Source organism: Lathamus discolor, chromosome Z (genome assembly GCF_037157495.1).
Source record: "Lathamus discolor isolate bLatDis1 chromosome Z, bLatDis1.hap1, whole genome shotgun sequence".
NCBI classification, from domain to species: Eukaryota; Metazoa; Chordata; class Aves; order Psittaciformes; family Psittacidae; genus Lathamus; species Lathamus discolor.
This window is the reverse complement of record NC_088909.1, coordinates 34431134-34456919: the sequence shown is the minus strand read 5'-3', so window position 1 is coordinate 34456919 and position 25786 is coordinate 34431134. Positions and strand designations below refer to the sequence as shown.

Genomic DNA, 25786 nt, shown 5'->3' with positions numbered 1-25786 from the left:
AAATCCAGGAGAGGTTCCTTCCCCCTTCTCCCTAATTCTATAAAATTGTTTTCAACACATTTCTAGAACTTGCTGGTGTGTTTCCTGTTTTTCTGTTTTCCTGCCGATGTCCAGACCAGTTAAATATCTGCATTTCAGCAAGTCCATCGCTTTTACACAATTCCATCAGTTTACAAAAGCATCATTCACTTAATTTTCCCGCTTCAGTGGCGTACAAAAGCCTACGCTCTGACAGTGCCCTCATTTTTTCCCATTACTTTCACCCGCAAGCTTGCAACCCATCTATCTTCTTTCCCACCCTGGACCTTAGAACAATTCATGTACAATCTTGATATGCAAGAAAATGCTACTTCTCTTTTGCCTTCCCCATCCTTCCAGAGCAAGTTATACCCTTCCAGATTAATATTCTAGTCATGTAAATTACTTGAACAAGTGCCTGCTATGCCAATTAACTTGCAGTTTTGATCATGCACTGAGACTTTCAGCTCTTCCTGTTAACCCCCCTACTTTTTGCAATACAGAATCATAAGATGTTGAATAGATGCCTTCATCCTCCTCCTTGTCCCTCCTATAGCCTTATTATAAATATCCCTAGCTGTTCTACTTTGAGTATCCCTACTGTTCTAGGCCTTTGAGTTGCACTTCTTTTTTCTAACAAATTCATGGATTCTTGTAATGAATTATCATTATTTCTAACTTAATGTCCTCATAACTAGGGTGGTAAGCCTATGCCATCCCAATTAACAAAGACAAATCAGAAAAATAAATTTTAAAGACACTTCCTCCTTTCCAGCTAAATTTCAGGTGGCTGGAGGCAAGAAAGAAAAGGGCTGACTAGAACAGGAGATCAAGTAAGCCTGGCACTCTTAAAAAGGAGACTTCACACAGAGGAAGTTACCTGTTCAAGGGAACCAGACTGAGACATGGAAGAACGTCTGGATTGCAATCAGGAAAGCCAAAAGTCTAGATAAGATAAATAGGTATGTAAACTACCTTTTGGAGGCCTTTCTTCCCCAAACATTATATTCCCCTGCTAAGTAAGCAGTTCTTGCTCAATTCCTGTGTACTGCTATGGCAAAGGGGAAAATGTTAAGCACACATTTCCTTGAGGTACATTGGCCATAACTGAAAGCAGGATAAATGGGATTTCCCCCAGGATGGGCTGAAGCATTAACCCTGGCATTGTGGTTGCAGTAACTGGTTACCGTCCCACCCTCCATGGTCATGCCTGGCTTTGTGCCTCAGTCTCACAGCCATGCAGTTCACACCATGCATCAGTACTCACTGCAGTCACATTTCAAGTGTGAGACATTATGCACCTACACCTGAGCTTCTTTGCTCACAGAAGCATGTGGCTTTTTCTAGACTATCAGAAGAGCAGGGAGCTGATACACAGGCTTTAATAAAGGATTGGTATTTAAGCTTATACTTAAGTCCCAGACTAATATAGACTTAGGCCAGATCTGGAAAATACTACAGGTGTAGAATGAAACCAGTAAAAAGATAGAAATGCACTGAACCGCAACACAGCAGAAACCTGGGGAGCTACCAAGCAGCACATTTAGACCTCTGAAGGCAGTCCACCCACATCATCAACTCAGAGTGGCATGACAATGCGACATGGCCTCAACTATTATCAGGCAAGTGAGAAAGACATAAATTCTGACACTTTTCTCTATTTTTGAAGATGGATGATTTTTTTTTTTTAATTATTGTATTTTCCTTATATCTACAAAGGGACACAATCACAAAGATACCTTTAAATAATACTTTAAGTGATTAAATAAATAATGTTACAGATGTTTCCAGAAGTCAGGAACTCTACTGAAATACATATAAAATAGTAGGCTAAACAACAGGCTAAACTGAAAGGTGGCTTTTGAAATGCTTGTTAAAGTAAGGCCCAGTTTTGAGGAAATAATAAAAAATGTAAGAATTGCTGTAATTTAATAGTATTAAAATTCCCTGGGTTATTGAAGCTCCACAGATACTCAGAGAAGCTATTAGGAAAAATTTTGGGGGATTTAGGAGAGCCTTTCAGCATCTTGTGAAAGCACATTTTCTACCAGATGTTTGTAAAGAAAGAATAATAAAAAAAAGCATATTTTGATTCCATTGAATCGTCAGCTGCATAAGAATCTTTGTATTCTTAAAGCCCCTTAAGCACTTTCTCTGGATCAAATATTAAGAGGAACTTCTATTAAATAATACTTTTTTTTTTTTTTTTTTCCTCTCTCTAAATGGCACAGAGTGGGTTTGGAAGCTTCTCAGGAAATTTTCTAACAATTTGAGAAACAAGTTCCTGTTTTCTGGGATTTTTCCAGAACATTACTAGTTACTGTATGGTGGCGTTTTTAGGATTAGCAGAAGATGTTGTTTATAATGCAGAAGCCTCCCTTTTATAAAATCAAGTGAAAAATATCAAAATAATATATTTTAATGTCACTGATAATTGCCATCACTTAGCAAAAAGCAAAAGCAAATCATATTCATGTGGAAGAATTTGCTTTCTCTCTACTCAGGCTGTATTGAAGCATGATTTTCAAACTGTCTATGATGATCACATGCATAATTGCTGCTCTTGCTGTTTTTTCAATGCTTCCAGTTTATTTTACGTTTCTAATGAAAACTGATACATAGCAGTCACCAAGAATAAGCCAACGCTTATCAACAATGACCATACAATGGCATCAGGCAGCTATTGCCTTCCCAATGTTCAAACAAATAGACACGGGTGACTTGGATGCAACCTGAACACTGAAGGGTCCTGCCTCCTTTGGTGGCAATGCTGCTGAAGCCACGTAAGCAGCTCTCCCACCACTCCAGCTGCTTCTTCCCACCTCTGGGCCGCCCACAGCCAAATATACAGCTGTGCCAACACAATGCAGCGGGCGGTACAGGAACAAGGACTGGGAATGAGGAGGAATGCTTAAAACGCTGGAGAAATATGTGTTGTGGTGTTGTACAAAGATTCAGTTTCTTAGGTGGTTATCACAGAATCACAGATTCATTTGGGTTGGAAGGGACCTTAAAGCGTATCCAGTTCCAAACCCCTGCCATGGCCACGGACACCTTCCGCTAGACCAGGTTGCTCCAAGCCCCATCCAGCCTGGCCTTGAACACTGCCAGGGATGGGGCAGCCACAGCTTCTCTGGGCAACCTGTGCCAGGGCCTCACCACCCTCACAGGAAACAACTTCTGCCTAAGAGCTCATCTCAATCTCCCCTCTGTCAGGTTAGAGCCATTCTCCTTGTCTTGTCCCTACAGGCCCTTGTCCAAAGCCCCTCTCCACGTTTCTTGTAGCCCCTTAAGCACTGGCAGCTGCTCTAAGGTCTCCCCTTAAGGAGCCTTCTCTTCTATAGGCTGACCCAGCCCAGCTCTCTCAGCCTGTCTCCAGAGCAGAGCTGCTCCAGCCCTTGCAGCATCTCTGTGGCCTCCTCTGGACTCTCTCCAACAGCTCCATGTCCCTCCTGTGTCATTGCCCCAGAGCTGGATGCAGAACTGCAGGGGGGTTTCCCCACAGTGCAGCAGAGGGGGAGAATCCTTTCCCTCAACCTGCTGCTCGTGCTCTGTGGTTTCAGCCCAGCACACAGGGTGAGTCTGGGCTCTAGCACACACTGAAGCTGCGTCATGGGGAGCTTCTCACCCAGCACCCCCAAGTCCTCCTCAGGGCTGCTTCATCCAGTCTGCCCCAGCCTGTGTTTGTGCTGGTGACTGCGCTGACCTAGGGGCAGGACTTTTTAAAACCATCTCCATTCATTCACTCAGCACAATTACTCTGACACTTTTGCCCACTTTTGTCTTGGGGACAGCCTCAGAAGAAAAGGAGAACAGAACATCCTATGGCCAGCCACAACTTCTCCGCCCTATTGGTCCATGCTGAGGATCAATTAGTGTTCAAGAGCGCTTGATGAAACTTCAACTATTGGAGGGAACTACAGGACCAAATACAGCAGGAGACAAACCTCATAGGGACACTAGAGCAAACTCTGAGTTGGTGTACAGGGCAGAAATACACGTGGCCTTTAGCCAGCTACGGTGGCAGTCCTGCCAATGACAGCCTGTGGAATGCAAGCTGCAGAGCTGGATAGCTGTAGAGCTGTGCTGTCCTGCTCACATGGGCAGGTGGGTGGTTGGGTACAGTGTTATCTCAGGGTACCACAGCTTTGCTTGCCCTGGTTCAGTGGACTGACATCCCCAGCTATTTGCTCTGTCCTGCTGCAGGAGAGAAAGCAGATTGTTCCTAGTCTCTGGCAGCAGCCTGAAGCGTGATAGGTAGGCATTTCAGCAGGTGGAAAAACCTCATCCTGGCCTTGATCCCAGGCATATTGTTTGCCAACACTGTCCTGAGCTGCATCCCCAGCGGCATGAGCAGCGGGTCAAGGGAGGGGATTCTCTACTGCGTTCTGGGAAGACCTCCCCCTGCAATTCTACCCACTGCAGGGGTTTGGAACTAGATGAACTTTAAGGTCCCTTCCAACCCAAACCAGTCTGTAATTCTATGATTCTGTACAAAGTGAAAATGTGAATTTAAAGGGTGTTACCCACTCCACAGTAACAGCCTGTGTGCACCTTTCTACTTCGGGATAAAAGTGATGTGGCTCAAGGTAGCTTAACCCTCATTTTATGCATGCACACACAGTCAGCACCACCACAGGAGATGACTGTTGCAAATTCACACCCCAACTCACCCTGCAGTGGCTTGTCCATGTGTTGAAATCCCAAGACAATCTGGCCTAATGCAGTGTGACAATGGAAGCGAGGCTGTTAAGTGTCCCAAAAATGAGATGAATGACTTTCTAGCTATCAAAGTAAGAGCCAAGTTTGTAAAATAAGAATCTGCTATATGAATAAATGCTTTGGTAAAGCGGGCTAGTACGAGTTCTCTCAGTTTAAGAAACCCAAGTCACATGCACCAACAAATGTAATTGAAAGAGTATGTCACCACGGTAGGCATTTTCCAGCAGATGAAAGTGACCACACAGTTTGAAACAAGTCATTAATTTGCAATTTCTTCCTAGTTCAAAACATAGGTGTATCATTTAGGGATTAAACCTATTCTCTTTGGTTCTATAATTGGTTTCAGTAGTTGCTAGAATCAGATGTTTCAAATTAAAGCTCAAGGAACTGTCAGTAAAGATGTGTAGTACTCTGCCTAGTATCTGTGTATATCTCACTTGTTTATTCTCAGATTGAGTGATCTGGAACCTGAGGTTTTATATTTCCTTCCGTACATGTTTGTTTTATGTTTATCTATTATGGCTTTGAATGTTCTTGCTACTCATAAAAAACATTGTTTTCTTTTGTAACTTGGAAACTACTTAACCTCAGTTGTCTACTGTGACAATGCACTCCCTCATCTAAATCCATGTGGTTTGATAAAATGTTTTCTTTTATTGGCAGTGAATTTGTAAACTTTCATTTTCAGTGACTGTTCCACTGTCCTTATGCATCTAGCAGTGGGAACAGAAGCTCTCAATCTTTTTTCTTCAAAAAAACCATGGAATCAGCACTGGCGTAGCAAGTAAGGGAAAAAGTGATCCTCACTCAGAGATAACTGCCCAAAGGCTGCCTGGCCTATGCCATTGCATCAACAATGTCATGTATCTATTGGAAAGAGTATCTTAAAATGATTGATCATTAATTATGACTAACTCTTAGGGGCTCAGAAAAACACTAAAGACTTGAAAGGGGTCTTTTTTGCTCCCCCGTAACTTCTCAGTTGTGCTATGCTACTTTCTAAAGGCAGAATACAAAGAATCATCCAGCTTCAGGCATTAGGACTGCCTACATGCAATCCACCAGTTCCTTATCGGTATACCCTTCTTTCTATCCCAGTGTAGATGCCAGCTCGCAGACAGATCTGCAGGCTCCTGTAGGATATCTGGCTTTATCAAAAAGCTACTGCAAGGAGCTCCTCCAAATTTACAACTGAAACAGTACATGTCTTTTATCTCCCCAGCTGGAGATGGAAAACTGTCTTTCTTCCCAACTTTCAATTCCCAAACTCAGGTTTCTGATGTGCTACATCACTGTGTTGTGTGGCACTAAGCCTTAGAAGTAGATGATTTCTTCTCACAACCTTCAGGATCTCTGGAGAGCTTCATGGAGCTTCCAGATCAAACTCTTCCTTGACTGAACTCCAGATAGTGTTCCAAGTTCGGTGTTATTTGTGCATGAGAAAAAATTTGGATATAGAGCAGTTAGCGCTTGGAAGCTACCTGTGTGAAAAAACACAAGACATCTGGAAAAGCCAGGGAGCTATTTCTCATTAACTGCATCCGGAATGCTTGAAGTAAGTTTCTAAATAGCTAGGTCAAACATGCTAACTTCTCTGAAGTTGCAGAAAAGATTGAAAAAAACAAGAAAGAAACCTAAGTCAGCTTTGTATAGGTTGCAGTAGCAACACTTGGCTCAGAGAGTGCCTTGGTTAGTGCAAACAGAACGTGTATTGGTGTTTCATCAGAATTACAGAATAAAACTGGAAGTCTGAATTAGGATAATGGGCAATAAGGGCAACGGGCAAGTCTGGTATATAGTAAGGCTGAATTAGGGTAATGGGCACCCATCTCTCTGATGAGCAAATGTTGAAGGTCATAGCTCTGGTACTACATGTGAAGACCTGATCTCACTGAGCTCAGTCAGGATGTTGAACTGATATTATAGCATCTGAATTTCATGTCACTTACTCTTTAGAAGGAGTTAATGTTGGTATTTGTGTGTGTCTAATCAAAGTGTTATCTTTAGATAGCAAAAAAGAAGAAAAAAAATAAATGAGGCCTTAATTAGCAGTGCGTAGTGTAGTTGGGCAAAGAGCTGTGTGGAGAATACATCTGATAGAGCACAGAGGACCAGTCTGGAAAAAGCGGCAGACGGAGTGCAGTTCATAGAACGATGTAAAGCGATAGGCTGGAAGAACAACCCATCCTGGACAAGGAATTAAGGAAGAAATTAAATAGGCCAGCCTGCCAGGAGGCAGCAGGGCTTACTGGGCAGCTTTGGTTTTAATGAGCCTCTCACAAGCCCTGTTTGCAGGATGTCAATAGTACTCACACTGTGTTTGTTTTATTCATGAACAAGCACCTCTGTGGCAAAGGTGAATGGTGAGTATACCAAAGACACAAAACCCCAACAGCTGGCACCAACACCTTCACGTGATGAAGCCATGTCACAACACGGTAAAGTGTGTCATGACATGAAGTGCCAGTTGATACAGTGATGGAGTATTGGGATACCGCAGCTAACGGCAGCCGGGCTGATCAGACATGCACAACATGTGAGTGGCTGTGGGGCAGCCTCATTCTTAGTGGGAAGCACAAGAGTGACACATAGTTGCTCCCCAGCATGGCACACTGCCCTAAAAAATGGGTGCTCAGAGGTGGCTCCTTCCGTCCCTGCTTCGGAGCCGAGTTCTCAAGGCCGACGAGTGGCAGGTTAGGTGGGGGCTGCAGATAGCAGGCGTTTTTAAGTTTAAAAGGGGACTCTAGGCACAAACCCAGAAAATCACTTTTGTATTCTGGGGTGCCAGCGTTGCACCCCAATGCCAGCACCCGCCTCCGCCTGAGCCCGACTCCGCCGGACCGCACCGCGGCGCCGGGTGTCGGCTCCTGGGGCAGGCCCGGGCGGTGCCGGCGACGGGGCCTCCGGGCCCGGGAGGGAGGGCTGGCCCCGGGGGAGCCCACCGCCCATGGGGAGGGCGCCTGGCCGGCTCCTGCCCCACCGAGGGCCGGCGGGGGGTCTGCTCGAGGCGGGCAGCAGCTGTCCCACACTCGGCGGCCGGGCGGAGCTGGGGGTCCAGCCGCAGCTCGGCTGCAGGGGCCCGGCGCCGGAGGGGGGGGGTGGATGCCCACAGCTCTCCCCGGGCAGCGCTCTGCAGCGTGAATCAGCCCTTGCCAACAGACGCAGTGCCTTTTCGAGCTTGCCGGGCTCCCACGGGAGGGAGAAGGGGGAAAATAACTCCCAGGGACGGGAGATCTCCCCCTCCGGCGCTGCCCCACGACCCCTCTGCCGGGTCCAAGCCCCGCTGCCCGCAGCACTGCACAGCACGGTCAGCACGTCCCGTCCCGGTGTGCCGCCCCCGGCCCTGCACCCTGGGCGGGCAGGAGCCGCGCTCCCGCTCCCACTTCGCCTTGGCAGGGCACCGCCATCAGACGGAGTGGGAGGAAGAAACATTAACTCCAGCAGCTGTTTCTTGACCCCGGCTGTCAGCCTGCCCGGGAACACGTTAGGGTTTTTTTTTTCTTTTTTGCGGTTTTTTGTTGGTTGTGGTTTTTGTGGGGTTTTTTTTTTTAATTATTATTTTTATGTAAGTTTTTTAAAAAGTTATTTTAAATTCTGAGTCCTGTCGGGGGCACAAGCAGGGAGCCTCGGGGGGAAAGCTCACTACCCCACCCATCCGCAAGTCCGCGCTCCCACACCCGCACAGTCCCGCGCAGTCCCGCGCGGTCCCGCTCAGGCACACCAGCACTCGCACACTCACTCCCTCACACACACACACACACCGCTAAGCGCCGTAGCTCGACTTCAGTAATTCCCCAGCATGGGCGGCTTGAAACTGCTAGGGCTGAATAGCATTTGCTGTTCCGTCCCCGCGACCGCCTCCCGCCGGCCCGCGCCGCGCTGCCTCTGCTCCCGCCCTCCCTTCCTTCTCCTCTCCTCCTCCTGCTCCTGCTCCTGCTGCTGCTGCTGCTCCTGCAGCGGGCCGTTGTGCTGACACAGGCCTGGCTCTGCCGCACCAACTTTGTCAGCAGCGCGCTCCTCCTCATGCCGCCGACGGGAATGGCGGGACCCCTCATCCCCCTTCATGCCCCTCATGCCCTCAGTGCCTGTGGTGGGGTGGTGTCCCCTGAGGTGAGAGTGTACCTCATGGTACCTCGCGGTAGGACAGCGGCCCGGCGGGGGAGGGGCGGTACTGTCACCAGGGTTTTTTGGTGGTGGTGTTTCATGTTTTATAGGTTAATCTATTTATTTATTTCCCCTTAACATGTGCAAGTTACACAGTGACAGTGCACCCTGGTCATCCTGCCTTGGAAAAAGGCAGCCCAGCACAGTCAGGGGTGAGGTTGGTGTGGAGGCATCTGCATCTTCCTTCAGACAAAGAGGTGCCAACAAGGACACAGGTCCTCCGGTCCCTGTGCTGAGCAGAGGTGGGGATCACCGGGTGTGTGCACAGACGTGCGGTGTGTAGCGACTATGCCTGCACTTCTATTATCAGGCAGGACCAAGACTTCAGTCAGTGCCTTCCGCTTGCATCAGACCAAGTTTGCTTGAAGTTGCTTCTGCACAGCCGTTCAGCATTTGGAGGTTTCTGGAGGGTGGTTTCTCTGTTGGCTTTGTGCCCTCTGTGTCCTCTGAAGGCTTCGTGTGAGGAGAATTAACTCTTTGCAAGGCTCAGAGTGCACATTACCACATGCACAGCCCTCTGCAGCGCTGGCCTCTGGAAATACTTCAGTGGAGCCATAACCTGGTGTACCTAAGGGTCACACCTAAAGGGAGGAAGGAGAGCAGTCAAAGTAGCAACACTTGATACTACAGCCATGGCTCTTTGTCTCCTCTCAGTTACTTTTGTGTTTTACAGTGCTGGACCGTTAGTGAGCACAAAGCACACAAGCAAACCTGCACCAGTATCTGTATCAGGAAAACCTAACAGCTGGAAAGCTGTGGCTTGTGAAGTGTGGCTTGTGCTGAGGAAGTGCTCAAAGGACACAGTTTACCTTCCACCAAGAGCAGTCCCACTGGCTTTAGAAGGATATGGTCCTGAAAGGGAGTAATGGCACCACTGGCTGTGAGGTATTCCTGCTGCTCACAGTGCCTCAAACATGCTGCCTAAACTGAGCATCTCTCTTTAGCGATCTGGTGGTATAAAGATGCAGCAGTGGTCCAGTCCTCCCCAGCATCCCTAATAAGGGAAAAGGAACTAGGAGGAGAAGGTGAATATTGAAATGAACATGCCTGTGGGTGTTTGTGTGTTGGAGAAAAAAGTGAGGAGTATTGTGAGGGCTGGCTGAGGGCAACCATTTCTCCAGGGGCCAAACAAGATGATTGGCTCTGCATGCTATGCCATAGACAACAGGCGATTCATCCTGATCAACTTTTTGAATTAAATAGGTATTACATATTCTGTATTAACTGTAAAAGAAATCTTGAGAACGTATGTTATACATTGATTGAGGGATATTTGTCTTAAACTCGCCAAGAACAGTTTACCCATTTTGTAGACAAGGAATACATGTCTCTGACTGCTCAGATCTATACAAAGCCTCCGTATTTCGGGGTGATTAAAGAGATACATTTTAAGTTCCTCTAAAGTTAATTTGATTAGAGCTGGTGGAAAGATGAATAGCTGTGGCTTTTGTTTGGTTTGGTTTTAAATATAAAAATTATGATTATATAACTGAAAGATTGCTGATGTATTTTGGAATGTCTGGAGCTGGCTGAATAAAAAGCTGAGATGCTCTCACTGCTCTTTAAGAGAAATCATACCACCCTCTTACAGATTTTCTGGAAAATACTGTATTAGTGCCCAAGGTGATCATGCTGACCTATTTTCTTTTTTTATTATTAATTTTTTTTCCTGGTCTTTCTAGTTAGTGCAGTTGTGTTCTGGGGAAAAGGAGCTGAAGTTCCTGTAATAATTTGCCCATCATATGATTCTGCATAGGTGAGACATAAGCAGTGGTATTTCAGGATAAGTTTCCAAACAGACAGCCAAGTCACTTTCACCAGTCCTTATTTCTAGCCATAATAGACTATAGTGGCAATTATACTTTGCCTAGTTTTTAAAAACTCCAAAAATTGCTGACTGACTCAGGAAAATAATGAAAGAGTGTATGGCTTTACACATCCGAAATATGCACACCTTTGTATTTTTGTGATGCTTCTACCTTGTTAATTGCATTTTTCTCCAACATTAATTGCCTGGTCTTTAAGTGAAAGGTATTATCCTATATGAAAACACTGAGCACTGTACACATTTGGATTCAATTACTTCAAAGTTAAATAAAAAATTAATTTGCAGATGTTGGTATCAGATGCCTTAGTGAAGGGCCAAAGTAGGACATGCAAGTACAGAAGGCAGGTGGGGCTAGGTGCTGGGGGTGTTGAAGATATATTGTTAATTGGGTATTTTACTGGAATTTTTTATCACACTTTAAAATCACATATAAATTACAGGTTGCAATTATATGATTTTTATTCCAAAAGTTTTATTTCAAGGAAGCTTTACAACACAAAGCTGTGTGGTGTGGTTGACACGCTGGAGGGAAGGGATTGGATCCAGAGGGATGTGGAGTGCCTGGAGAGGTGGGACCCTGTGAAACTCATGGAGCTCAACAAGGCCAAGTGCAAGGTCCTGCCCCTGGGTCGGGGCAGTTCCCAGGATAAACACAGGCTAGAGGAAACTGAATGTAGTAGCCCTGAGGAGAACTTGGGGGTGATAGAAGCTCCCCATGAGAAGCTCCCTGTCTTCAGAGTGTGCTTGAGCCCAGAAGCTCCCCGTGTGCTGGGCTGCATCCCCAGAGTGTGAGCAGCAGGTGGAGGGAGAGGATTTTCCTCTTCTGCGGGCTCTGGGGAGACCCCCCTGCAGTCCTGTGTCCAGCTCTGGGGCAACAACACAAGAGGGACGTGGAGCTATTGGAGCGAGTTCAGAGGAGGCCCTGGAGATGCTTCGAGGGCTGGAGCAGCTCTGCTCTGGAGACGGGCTGAGAGAGCTGGGCTGGTTCAGCCTCGAGAAAAGAAGGCTCCAGGGAGACCTTAGAGCAGCAGCCAGTGCCTGAAGGGGCTACAAGAAACCTGGAGAGGTGCTTTTGACAGGGACCTGTAGGGACAGGACAAGAGGGGAATGGCTTTAACCTGACAGAGGGAAGATTGAGACGAGATCGTGGGCAGAAGTTCTTCCCTGTGAGGGTGGTGAGGCCCTGGCACAGGCTGCCCAGAGAAGCTGTGGCTTCCCTATGCCTTTCAGTGCTCAAGACCAGGTTGGACAGGGCTTGGAGCAGTGTGGTCTAGTGGAAGGTGTCCCTGCCCATGGCAGGGGTTTGGAACTGGATGAGCTTTAAGGTCCCTTCCAACCCAAACGAGTCTCTGATTCTATGATTTATTTTAAGGCTTATTTTGAAATCATGTCATGTGGGTAACCACCCTTGAGTCACAGAACTGATGAGGAATTCAAGATATTTGGCTTCAGGATATTAATATGTACCTTCCCATTGGAAGTACATACCCATCTGCACTGCAGCTAAGGGATCATTCCCTGTGATTCTTTAGATGTATTTGGCTTTATGGGAGTCCTGTTCTATTTAAACACCAGCCCTGTGAGTTGTACAGGGCCCTCTGGCACAGCCGGTACTTTCAGACCTTTTGACTTCTCTTGGAACCAGTGGTGCTCTTGGCGCACATTTCTGGCAGTTGATAGATTGGGCCCTGGGCTGACCTCAGTCCGTTGCCTCAGTTGACTGGAGTGGGTCTGCCATGAAGAAATAATGCTTTAGCATTGCAGATAAATAGTGACTTTTGTGTGTTTGACTTTTTAAATCTTGGAGAAATACAAATTATTTGATTGAGCTGTTTATCAAAGCTGTTTCTGAATGAGGTCTCAAGACGCACATTCATCATGGTCAGAAATTTCCTTCTGAGACCTATAAGGGGGTTCCTTCTCTAATCCATACCTATAGAAGTATTTTGGTAACTGAAAATTAACAATTTTGTGTTTCCATGCATGCTTATATTGTATGTAATATCAGTGATTGCTAAGATAACCCACTCATTCTTGTAAATTTGCTGAGGCATATTTGAGGCTTCCTATGAAAACTCTGAAAAAGGCAAATGAATGCACGCCTGCGTTCTTACTCTACCCACTTGCCACCATTTTGTTTGCAGGGCACATGAAGAGCAAAATCTGTTCTTCATACACACGAGGTGGCATATCTTGTGTATGTGCAGAGGACACTGAGCCAGCCAACATTCAAATTTTCTTGTCATTAGTCACACAGATCCCATGACAAATTTTGGTACATTTAGTCCAGCTCCAGGTAAATAGGAAAAACAGAAGTGTGGGGAATGAAAGGTAACCTCATTATGATAGTTTGTCTTCTATGCTCCTAGTTTGTATACTCACGTTGCAGCCTAAGGTCACTCTAATAAACTGTGTTTATAAAATAACTCCATTTATAACAGCATTAACAGAAACTGGTCATCAGCTCCAGCTGAGAGTGGATTCTCACAGGGTTGACCAAAACACAGTATCATTATTTTCTTGTTTTTGTCAATAGTTAGCATTTAAGTGCACACATTTTTAAATTTATTTAGCATTTCTGTTAAAAACACTGTTTAAATGTTGAAATAATACCTGGAATGATAGGAATATTTTTATACTTAATGTGGCATTCTCATGCAGTAACTTTTTAACTCTTCTTGCAACAAACACCCTATTATATATATGTACTGCCATGTCTTGCAGGGCTTGTTTTACACATATTTAACAGTACAGCAGGAGGAGAGAATGTATTGCATGAGAGTAAAGATAAACCTTGTGTCACGTTCTGCACAAAACAAAATTAATGGTGGGACAGTAGATACAGCTGTAATAAACAGAGTTTGTGCACTACAGTCACAGTTCACTGTTAGCTGTGTAACAATTTAATACACAGATGAAATGAAAATAATGGGAATAAAATGGTTTAATCTTTTTAGAGTGCAGCTACTGAATGTTCAGTGAAACCTGTATCCTAGAATCCTACCTCAGTTGCAGCAGGGGAAAACATCAAAGTTTACTACAGAGTTGACTACATTGTAAATACTTGACTGATGTTTTACAGGAGACCTCAGTATTGTAGATCCATTCCTTGCATGTTACCTAGTGATAACTAGGTAGCGTCCCAAAGTTCTGAAATGAGCTAAACTGTTTTTCTACGTCTAATCTGAGCTATAATCTGTTCCGTATTTTACACAAAAGTAACTTTAACTGCCTTTTAACTGTAAGTGCATCTTGTGCATATTTTAATCCACATGCAATATTTACCACTCACAAAGAGGGTGGTATGGTATTCGGGCAGAAGAGTAGTAATCAAAGTCCATACACATAAAACATCTTGGCAGGACCCTAGAACTGCTTTCACTGAAACTGGTGACAAAACTCTAAGAGAGCTCATTGGTACAGGAGAAGTTTTCTAAAAAACCTTATGGTAATACAAACAGAAATACTAATACTAGTACTAGTACTACTACTACTAATAATAATGGAGAAGAGTAAACAGTTGGAAAAAACAAATAGTTTCATGGCTCATGCAGAAGAAATTAATGTTTTTCTGAAGTTTTCGTGATAAATTTTTGTTCTGCACTGCAGCTGATAACTATCTCTATGATGTTTTTGCAAGAGTGATTTTATGTTGGTGTTGATGCCAGTTTTAACCCAAGCATACCTTGCCTGAAGTTGGAATCCGTGGCTGTTTTATAACATATATCATGTTTTTACATGTTTAGCAGCAGTGCTAATGAAGGTATGATACGTAGAGGGTGTGCTATTTTTATGTTTAGCTAAAACATGTATAATGCTTAGGTTTGAAAATGAAGGTGGTAATGAGATTAATGAGGTCTGGATAAATGGTTGCTAACAGATTAACTTATAATGTTCAACATATATGTTTTATTCTGAAAACAAAATTGCATTGTGTTGTCTAACTGTTAAAGAGATGTCTTAGCCTGGAAAGAATATGCTGAAAAAAGAATTGATAATGTGTATTTATTATCTCTTAAATTACTTTAGATTTGGGCAGCAGTTTATTTATTGGTACAGTGGCTAACAATCTAGTCATGAATCATAGCAGAGTATTTGAGATACCTCTGTGGACAAAACTGTAAATCTTTACTTCTTGTGGCAAAATTTACAAAATACTTTTGCTTACTGTGTATTAGGAAATTACTTAAATAATGGACCAAATGCCCATTTAGCATGTGGCTTGATTCATTGCTGTGTACAATAGGAAGACATAAACATCTGAAGTGTGGATTTAACATTTTAGTGGCTCTCTAAGATGTGAATATGGCCAACAAATGAGCTCAATAGAAAACTGAAATCTGTATTTATATGCCACTAATGATACAGGTCTGAACTACAGAGTAAAGGATGCCAGGTAGTGACTGCAAAATCCTCTGTCTGACAGCCCTTAGATAAGGTAAGTAAGGTCAGCCTTTTTGTCACTACCTCATAACCTGTCTGTGAACACTGCCAGGGATGAGGCAGCCACAACTTCTCTGAGCAGCCTGTGCCAGTGCCCCACCACCCTCATAGGGAAGAACTTCTGCCTAGGAGCTCATCTCAATCTCCCCTAATTCAGGTTAAAGCCATTCCCCCTTGTCCTGTCCCTACAGGCCCTTGTCAAACGCCCCACTCCAGGTTTCTTGTAGCCCCTTTAGGCACTGGCAGCTGCTCTAAGGTCTCCTGGAGCCTTCAATTGTCGAGGCTAAACAAACCCAGCTCTCTCAGCCTCTCTCCAGAGCAGAGCATCTCTGTGACCTCCTGTGGACTTGCTCCAACCGCTTCATGTCCCTCTTCTGAAGCTCTTGGGAGCTTCAAAACTGAACACAGGGCTGCAGAGGGAAGTCTTGCAGAAGCACACTATTAAGGTGTAGCTCTTGGCAAGTAAGTTTTTTGACCATTTAGAACATTTCAGTAGGTAACATCTGTCAAAAGATTTTATTCTGGATCCTGGCTTTGCTACTGGTGGCTTAGGGTTACACGGTAGGAGTACTTGGTTCCTCTGATCAGCAATTAGGGGACAAATGTTGATCCAAGTGCAGAGCAATTTTAGGGTCTTTCTGCACCTCAGTTGCTCAGATACATGGTATGACTGAGAACTGCTGGATTGGTCTTGAAACAGTTTTTCTCTGCTAAAAAAAAAAAATAGGGTTGCAGTCTACACATGGTTGATCAGAAGGGTAACGTGCTATTCAGAGGTCTGATGTGGATGACCTCTGCAGTTGACTTCAGGGGGTGCAGAATTGCTCTTTGCAGGAGGAAAATATGATGCGGTATGAACAAGGACTGTATTGCCAAGAGTGTGAATCTCCTGTGGTAGAACCAGCCCATGCTATTCAACACAAGGTAGCATAGCAGGATCTGTTCTTCTGCTAAGGTGGAATGAACATGGGTCTCCCCTGGAGCAGTCTGGAAAATGTTATTTCAGAGTAGTGCACAATGACTGTTTTCACATAGCTCTGTGTGCTAATGCAGCTTCCACAAACTGTAGCAGGAGCTACACTGCAATACAGAGATAAATGGCTTGCTGCTTGAGAATCACTCTCAGTCTTTTTTGCCTGTACATTTTTTGAAGGATGCTGTGGTGCTCTCAGAGTATATTAAACATACCCCAAAATCAAAAGTGTTCTGACTGATGACGAAAAAGATTAAATTTCTCATCTAAGAGCTGAGTTTGGTAATACAAGGAATAGGGAGCTCAGCTAGGAAGCAAGTTTAATATTTTGTTTGTGTTATAAAAATGCACCAACAGTTTACAGTGTCCAGAGACTGCTCACAAAAGTACCATGAGAGCTAACCTGTTTCTACACAGCCTGGCAAGCATTGGTCTTCGTCACCATTCACCACCACCCTGCCCAACCTTAAGGTTATTTACTTTCCTGTGGTAGTAAAAAAATGTATCCTGTCTGTTTTGTATACCAGCAGTTAGATGTAGCAAAGATGTATTTCTCCAAAGTACACACATCAGCAAGCGTAGGAAAGGAATTTTTTTAATGAACAGAATTAAACTGATTGATCTGATTAGTACTAGGAAATCTGTTGATTATATGATTATGTAGCTATTACATAGTGGCATGCCTGTATTTATAACTATTCTGTGCCACCACTATAATTTCTGTAGAGTATTTTGTGTGTCCATGTTTTCTCTTTTGGGAGGAAAAATGGTTACTGTTACTCTGTTAAGTCTACACACCAGTATTTTTGGCTGGGGAGGATAAATGGCTCATCAGACCGGCATAGCTTCATGCAAGTATTCTAAAAATGTATGTGTTGCAATCTGGGAAGGAATAATACAAGCATGGATGGCTGTAGCCAGTGTCAAAGCAGCAGAACACTTGGTTGTACAATCTAAGCTGTATTCCCTCTAAAAAAACTAGCTGAGCAGGGTGTAATAGTTCTGGAAGTTGAAGAGGAAGAAGTGAAACCAAAGCAGAGCTAGTGCTGCTGTATTTTTAAAACAGGGTGTGTGAGAAATTTGGAAGAAGATACTACCCCGCCCCCCCCACCCCCCGGAGAAAGAGAGAGACAAAAAAAAAAAAGAGTTAAATGTGTTCCTGCAAGATTTTTTTGAAAAGGGATTAGTGAGAACTTCTGCTCCTTTTCATTGAAGGAAATGTCTTATTGATATGTTGGAAAGTCTTTTCTTGTGATGAAGCATTCCTGAGGGACTCTGGATCCCCTCCCCTGACCCCCCAAAATTTTTTTGTGGGTTTATGCATGAGCCATGGCAGTACCAGAAAAGTGGTTCCTGATTTTAGACCCTGCTTCTAAAGCCTTCATCCGTTTGTGGGTTACATGAGGGGATAATCAGTGAGTGCTTCAGAGGTTGGGTATGACAGAACAGCTTCCAAAGTGGCAGCAGGATTGTTCCCTCCCAGCTCAGGTCATAGCACCACCCTTCTGGTCTCATCACAAAGATCTGGTGCTTGAACGGCAAATAAAGTCACAGAATGGTTCTCTCTTGTATTACCCAACATCTTCATCTTTGTTTCCATATAGAGGGTTTCAGGCCAGCCCTTTCTGGTGATTGCAAAACCCCTCATCTCCCATCCCTGGTCTTTGCCTGTGTGCATCCCTTTGAGCCTCTGCTCTCTAAACTCTCTGCTCTGATGTATTCTGTCCTTTCTATATTTACTCCCAGTCCAGGCCTAATGCACTCACTTCATGTGAAGTGGTAATCCTGAGTATTAGACCACCTATTTCATCAATATTTATGTTACTAAAAGTTTATAGTAAGTGGTATGGTATGGATAGTAACTTCCTGTGACTGACATGCACATTTCCTGCTGACACAAGTGTGTTCAATTGGTAGTAACTTCTCCAGTCTTCTGGCTGAAGTTTTCCAGGCCAATTGTCCACATCCAACTTAGGCACATAAACAAACATGCTTATGTTTTGGAGTTAGGTGGTTATATAGTGTCTTTCACAGGCACTCGCCCCCTGTCAGTGCCCAGGGTGATTGCTGGTACTTGAACCATCACTTGGAAGAATGTTTTCTGTAGGACCTCTAACTCATTTGGCCTCAAAAGTAGAAGGTATTTAGCTGTTAATTTAGGATATTGCTAACATCCTTTAATGGTTAAAACCATTGAATGGCACTCTGGTAAATCCCATGACAAGACTCTGGCTCTGTCATGGGATTCAGATGTGACATGAAGCAAGTCATTAAACCAGATTTATCACAGGTGGCCACTGTCTGTGCCCTCCTCTTTCTAGCTTTCCTACCTAATTTTTGGAAACTGTGAGTGTTCAGGGTTGCAAACAAAATCAGAGGGGACTGTCCTTGGCATATATAAGTTCTCTGAAAAAAAAATAAAAAAAAAAAAAAATTAAGTCCTAGGCAGATCAAATTGACAGATACCTCAATTTTTCTTCTATGCACCACAGTTCTCTGCTATAAAATGGTGTACAGTCATAGAAAGTACTGCCCATCTCACACAAAACAGTGAAGATTCCTCTGATGAAGTGGAATGCTTAAAATACACCCCAAAAAGCATTTAATAACTCAGTCTTCCAAACAGGGCTTAAATTCAGTACAGTAAATAAAACCTGCAACAACATACTAGAGAATGAGGAAAAGCCTAAAAAATGTATAGCTGCTCATTAAAAGAACATAATCTATTCGCTGCTCTGAAAAGGTGGGCAGGTACTATACAATTCAGTCACTAATTACTGTACCAGAATGCTGATCTGGAAGGCAGACAAAGTAAAGCTTAATTCTATATTTTGTGACTTTTGAGTACTTAACTTTGCAAGTCTAATAATATTTTAACATATTCTTCTGTGTGCAGTATGTACAAATGCTGGTAGTATTCCTAATACAAACGTTGCTCTTCAGAGGGCCACTTTAGTAGTGGGAGAGTATCTTACATTTCTGGATGAATCCCCATTTTATGAAACCAAAGAAATAATAAACATAAAAATACCCAAAGAAATAAGCCTGTATATATATTTTAATCCCTCAGCAGGCTTCATAAAATACTAAAGGGTACTTCTTAATGAGGCAGACACAACCAAAATTGAAGCAAAGATTCCAGAGAAAAGTTCAGCCAAAAAAAAACCCCAAACCCAACAACGCAAAAACCAAAACAAAAAAGAATTTTCAGCTTGTCTTCAAAAGAATGCAATTCAGTATCTTATTTTATACATTTTACAAAAATAGCATAAAAAATTATTTGGAAGTAGAGAAGGATGTAACATTTTAGGGGAAGTTGTTTTATTACACAGAAGCTAAAAAGGGCAAGGGGAAAAATGCTTAAAACCATGTTTATATCAGAAAGCAAATTTTTACTTTATCTCTAAAGTAGCTATTGCAACCTTTTAACACAAGATCAGGATAGATATGAAGACAGAGATAATGCAAAGGTGGTAAGGCTGTTTTTCCTTCATATGGTGGGTTTTGGAAAGGCAGATGTCGTGATTTCATGTTTGACTGTAGCTTTTACAAGGAATTATGTTTTAATTGCATAATAACTGTACAGTAACACTGAGCTCTGTGGCAAAAGTCATAAGGTTTCTAAATATACTGGTAACTGTTCAGGAGTATAATACATACCTAGTGCTCTTGAGTGCTGACATGCAAGCTGTCAGCGAACATTTCAGGTAACCAAAATAACCCAGGCTGGAAAAACCTCAGGAAGTTTTCCGTCCTACCTTCTGCCCAAAGCAGGGTGAGTTATGAGATCAGACCCAGTTACTCAGCACTTTGATCAGTTGGGTCTTGAAAGGCACAAAGGCTGGAGACTGGAGACAACCTTGACTGTACTCATGATGTTTTCTCCCCATATCTAAGCCAGAACTTCTCTCGTATCAGCCTGCATTGTTATAAAGCATATTTTAATTGGATTGCAGATGTTATATCTGACTCCTCATCAACAGCATTTTAAATAAATAGATAATTTCAGCTGTTGTTGAGAGTGGTTGATATTAAAAGTGATTTTAGTATGGAATAGTAACTTTCTATGATCAGAACACTCCAAATTCCAAACAAAATTGTAACATTGAAATAGAAGATTCACTAAGTGATATATGTTTGTTAGCATCATAAATGTAAGTGATGAATAATGCAGGTATTCCCCAATGAGAGTACCACTCAGCAAAATGAATCTAAATACAAAACTAGACAAGCTCCAATTTGTACAAACTTGTCCTGCACACACCTTCAAGAAATATTATATACTGCTGTGATCAAAAGGATAATCTGCAGTTTCGATATGATACCATCATTTTATGACTGGCATTTAGTGTTATAACTCATGGATACAAACTCTGAAGAAAATTAACAATATCCCATCTAATGACCCTGTCTTCTTTACCTTTTCTGCCTCAGCATGTCTACTCGGTGAGAGGTTTTCTTCTTTCTAACGAGCTTTTCTCAGTACCATTCAAAAAGTTTGCAATGTTATTAGTTGACACTGACAGAAGGCATACCTGGAACTGAAGTGCTGAGTAAATAAGAAAAAAGGGCACAGGACTACTAGGAAGGTGGCATCCCACCATAGTTCCAAACTATTCTTAATCATCCATCCCATTAGGCAGCAGGTCAGGGCTATAGTAAAGAACATGTAGGACAGAAAGTTTCCCTTTATGGACTACATGCTTTTTGCAACATGCATTTATCTGACTAAAATCTGAGTCAGAACATTCCAGTGTTTCAGGCTACTTCTTTATAAAGCTGCAGGGCAAATGATGTCTAAAATGTGTAGTAAGTTTTGATCACCTACAACCAGCTGTTATAGATCCTATAGACTTAAAAAGACTACATACGAACATTATAGGACAAAAGGATCTATACTTACAGGACAGATACATGTTTCAAAAGTAAGACCAAGTGCCAACAGAGTCATGAAGTTTATGCTAAGCACTGCACTGTAACCACATGCCCTGGAATGAATTATCGAGCTTCTTAAATGGTCATGCTGATGTTTTTACTTATGAGTTCTTACCTGTAGAGGTATGGTCTCATAATTACTGTAATTACAAGGCTTATGAGTCTCATCACTCAAATCACCTTGCTCCCTCAAGACATTCTCAAAATTGCTATCTGTCTGATTCCCACACACTAAAAAAGGTAATTTTGGAGTAAAGTTTCTACCCTGAAAAAAACCCAGCCAAACAGTCAGAGGAAAGAAATATGCAGCAATGTCATTCAATCCCCTATAAACACCCTAAACTTACGCAGTGTCATCCCCACCACCACATTGTGACACAATGACCCCTGTACTTCAGTCACACACAACAGCATGTACAATTAGCTTCTGATGATGACCACAGGTAGTGGAGATCACATAAATTATGTAGTGAAAACTGCTGCACATCGTTTTCTTGACTAGTGTTTGAGTGAATGTCAGATGAGGTGGTGATGAAGATATATTTATCTGTAGTGCCACTCTTGATGTTTCTAATACCATCACCTACAGTTCTGAGAGCTGCACAAAGGGATGCACTGGCAAGTGTACTCAAGATTAAGGTTGTTGAATATTTACTGAGTTTGGTTTTTGCCTTTAAAACTAGCATCGTGGCATGGTTTGGGTTGGAAGAGACATAAAGCTCATACAGTCCAGCCCCTTGCCATGGGCAGGGACACCTTCCACTAGACCACATTGCTCCAAGACCCGTCCAACTTGGCCTTGAGGACTGTCAGGGATGGGGCAGCCACAGCTTCTCTGGGCAACCTGTGCCAGCGCCTCAGCATCCTCACAGAGAAGAACTTCTGCCTAAGATCTCATCTCAATCTCCCCTCTGTCAGGTTAAAGCCATTCCCCCTTGTCCTGTCCCTACAGGCCTTTGTCACTACCTCACTTTTGTCACTACCTCATAACCTGTCTATGAACACTGCCAGGGATGGGGCAGCCACAGGTTCTCTGGGCACCCTGTGCCAGGGCCTCACCACCCTCACAGGGAAGAACTTCTGCCTAAGAGCTCATCTCAGTCTCCCCTCTGTCAGGTTAAAGCCATTCCCCATTCTCCTGTCCCTACAGGCCTTTGTCAAAAGCACCTCTCCAGGTTTCTAGTAGCCTCTTTAGGTACTGGAGCTGCTCTAAGGTCTCCCTGGAGCCTTCTCTTCCCCAGGTTGAACCAGCCCAGCTCTCTCAGCCTGTCTCCAGAGCAGAGCTGCTCCAGCCCTCACAGCATCTCCGTGGCCTCCTCTGGACTCACTCCAACAGCTCCATGTACCTCTTGTGTCATTGCCCCAGAGCTGGACACAGGACTGCAGGGGGTCTCCCCAGAGTGCAGCAGAGTGAGAGAATCCCTTTCCTTGACCTGCTGTTCATGCTCTGGGGATGCAGCCCAGCACACAGGGGGGTTCTGGTCTTTGAGGACACACTGAAGCCAGGTCATGGGGAGCTTCTTGTCAACAAACACCCCCAAGTCCTTCTCATGCCTGCTGCATCCAGTCTGACCCAGCCTGTGTTTGTGCTGGGCATCATGGCCAAGAAGACCTTGCAATTGGCCTTGATGAACTTCATGAGGTTCACATGGTCCCACCTTTCCAGCCTCCACAAGTCCCTCTGGATCCCATCCCTTCCCTCCAGTATGTCAACCACACCACACAGCGTGGTGTCAGTAAACTTGCTACGGTCACATCAATCCCACTGTCCATGTAACTCTGAAGATACTCAACAGTATTGGTCCCCATAGAGACCCTTGAGGGACACCACTCATTACTGGTTTCCACTTGGATCTGAGCCATTGACTGTAACTCTGGACACAGCCATCCAGACAGTTCCATGTCCATTGAACAGTCCATTCTTCAAACCCATCTCTCTCAGCAGAGAAGTCTGAGTGTAGTTAAGCATCCCATAGAGCTAAGTAGTTCCCTACTGTTCCTGGCTATCAAGGCAGAAATTATTTAGAATGCAAAAGAAATCTATCCTACAGGGAATGCCTGTATGCTTAATTTTGAAAGTTCAGAATTGCCTTATGGCTAAATACATTCATGTGTGAAATCTGAAATTTGTGGCAATGGGACTGTTTAGCCCCAAAATACATAAAAGAAAAACAGGAGGAAATGTAAAAGAGTAACATTTAGAAACGTGTCCTCTTTCACAGACCCAAAGAACTATAAAAACATCTTTTGAAAGAATACTGGGTAAATTTTGAATCTAAATTCAATTATTAAAGATATTGTAATTCTGCTTTAAGGGCCTAATTACTGCTTCATTGAAATTAATGGAGGGGCATCCAGTGAAGACAGAGCATGCTATAAATAGAAATCCCAACTTAGAGGGCTGCTACTGCAGTGTTCATGTGTAATCCAAACAAGCGGATAAATTAAAGAAAGTTCAATGAGTTAAATGTAGGGTAATAAAACTTTCACTTTCCTAGTGTTACATCTCATGTATGTCTAACTGTACATCATGAACGGTACAGTCACAGCTAAATCTGATTTGTGGCAACTCGAGGTTTATAAATGTCAGCCCTTTGGCCTTTTCTGGATTAAGTTCTAGATACCCCATTTCATGAAGTACTAAATATTCTCTGAAAAAAGAACATTTGTTACGGAAATAACATTGGCTTCTCAGGAGAAGTTAGGTGCTGTGAGGACAGTTGTGGGTTAGTTTGGATCTTTCATCTCTTGCAAATCCATATATGGTAAATCTTCATGTACTTTAAAAAATCTCACAATAAACTGATATTGTCTCCAGTAGATCTTTATCTGACAGTGTAACCAATAATAATAAAACAGGAGGGATCTAAATTGGGTCTTACCTTGTTAATGTTTTATCCACTGGGACTGTGAACACAGATAAAGGATCATGCCCTTAAAACACTATTTTACAGCTTCCTATTTCCAGTCATACTGTGACATCTTACATCTTGTTTCAGATACTGAAAAGAAAAATAAAAAGAAATCATGAAGGAAATGAAGATTTTTTTAATTTTTTTTTTTTTTGCTAGGAAAACCCTCCCTAAGCTCAATTAAGTGTTCTGCTTTTTACTTATTTAATACCATGTCTCAAAATCCTTCGCTTCCAGTGGTCTCATTATCTCATCATCCTACCTTCAATTCCCTTTTACTCTAAATAATAATGTACATTTTCATAATAATTATACTTTGATTTTCTATACACCCATGTTTTCACTTGTGTGTCTGAAAAGGCCTGAAGTACTATTGAGTTAATTTTCAAAACACCTATTACATTATCATCCTCATCCTCATTCCACAGGTAGATGGAAATAACAGCAAGAAGCAAGTAACCCGACAAAAGTAAAAAGGAGAGTCGTGGTGGCAGAGACGGATGCAGATGTGCACTGGAAATCAATGACACCACCCTCATCATTTGCCACCAGTAATGCTCCAGTTGATAAAAAAGGACACAGCAGCTGTTTCTCAACTTCTGGATACCTGCAAAGAGTTGTCTTTTCCCAGGGTGATAACCACAGCTTTTAAACCAGACAGACAACATTTGTAAGTGCTAATTTACACTTGAAAACTTACATGAAATTGTTGTTTACATAAATAAAATACATCCATCCTTAAAGCCATGCCATTTGACTGTGAGAGAGTGAGGGGACACGAAAAGTTATGTAGTGTTGGTATAGAAGGGATTAAACAGAAAGTGACCTGGGTTTTTGTATGCCTTTGGGATGGCAGGCAAAAGAAACAGGGCTGGGAAAACACAGCACTCCACTTGTGCTGGGTGGATCTCATTTGAATGGGTGCTTGGGGGCACGTTCCACTATTGTTATGTAGGAAACTTCTACCTCTGAATTACAAATCACATACAAGATGTACATATTGTACATCAGGGATCCACAATTTATATCTTATTTTGGCTTTGCTTCTTGAATTTGGCTGGTTTAGTGAAAATTCCTACAAAAAGAAATCTCTTAAAAATGATTTAGTTCGAATCATATTCAGTTAACCCTCAATTATTTGTGGACAATATGTGCCAGATGTGGCCCATTTTGGTACAGAGCCTATATGTAATCTAAATGCTTATAAGCTGTATTTTAGCAATATATCGGCAATAAACCAACGATAAATTCATGCCAGCTCTGTGCAGATACAGCCACAATGTCTCAGCATTGACCTGCAGCTACAAGGACCGTGGGGGTGAGTTGCTTTTCTGATGCTGCATGGGCCTGTCTGGCTGGTGCTGAAATGTAGCAGTAAAACTGGTGGGAGGGACCTGATTCCTCCACCTTTCCACTGTGCTGCTCTGTGCTCAGAGAGGACATACCAGCTCTGGAATGCGCACTTGGCCTGCAGCATCTTGGAGCACTGTACATAGATACCTGAGAAGTTCATTTCATCTCCCATTCTGGGCCTCTGCTGGCTATGCTGGATCTCAGTTATTTCCAAGCTGTGTGCCACAGTACCTGTGTTATCCAGGTTTGTCTACTGCCAGGTGTTGCAGCCCCACCATTACTCCACATCATGGAGAGTAATTGCCAAACTAAATTAGTTCTGACATACCTTCATCAACATCAGCAGAGTTACACTAGATGCAAATATGGACCATGGAAATATGGGCCTTCTCCAGAAGGAAGCAGGAGACCTGGTTACTTGGGACATGGAGAAGGCCA

General features: G+C 43.2%; 1 long non-coding RNA gene across 1 annotated transcript; it reads left to right on the top strand.

Moving 5' to 3' along the window:
* Nucleotides 1-8656: 8656 nt before the first annotated feature.
* On the top strand, nucleotides 8657-24784 carry LOC136005646 (uncharacterized). The gene is made up of 3 exons (XR_010608822.1): nucleotides 8657-8850; nucleotides 15101-15170; nucleotides 24424-24784. It is a non-coding gene; the product is annotated as an uncharacterized LOC136005646 (long non-coding RNA).
* The last annotated feature ends 1002 nt before the right edge of the window (nucleotides 24785-25786 follow it).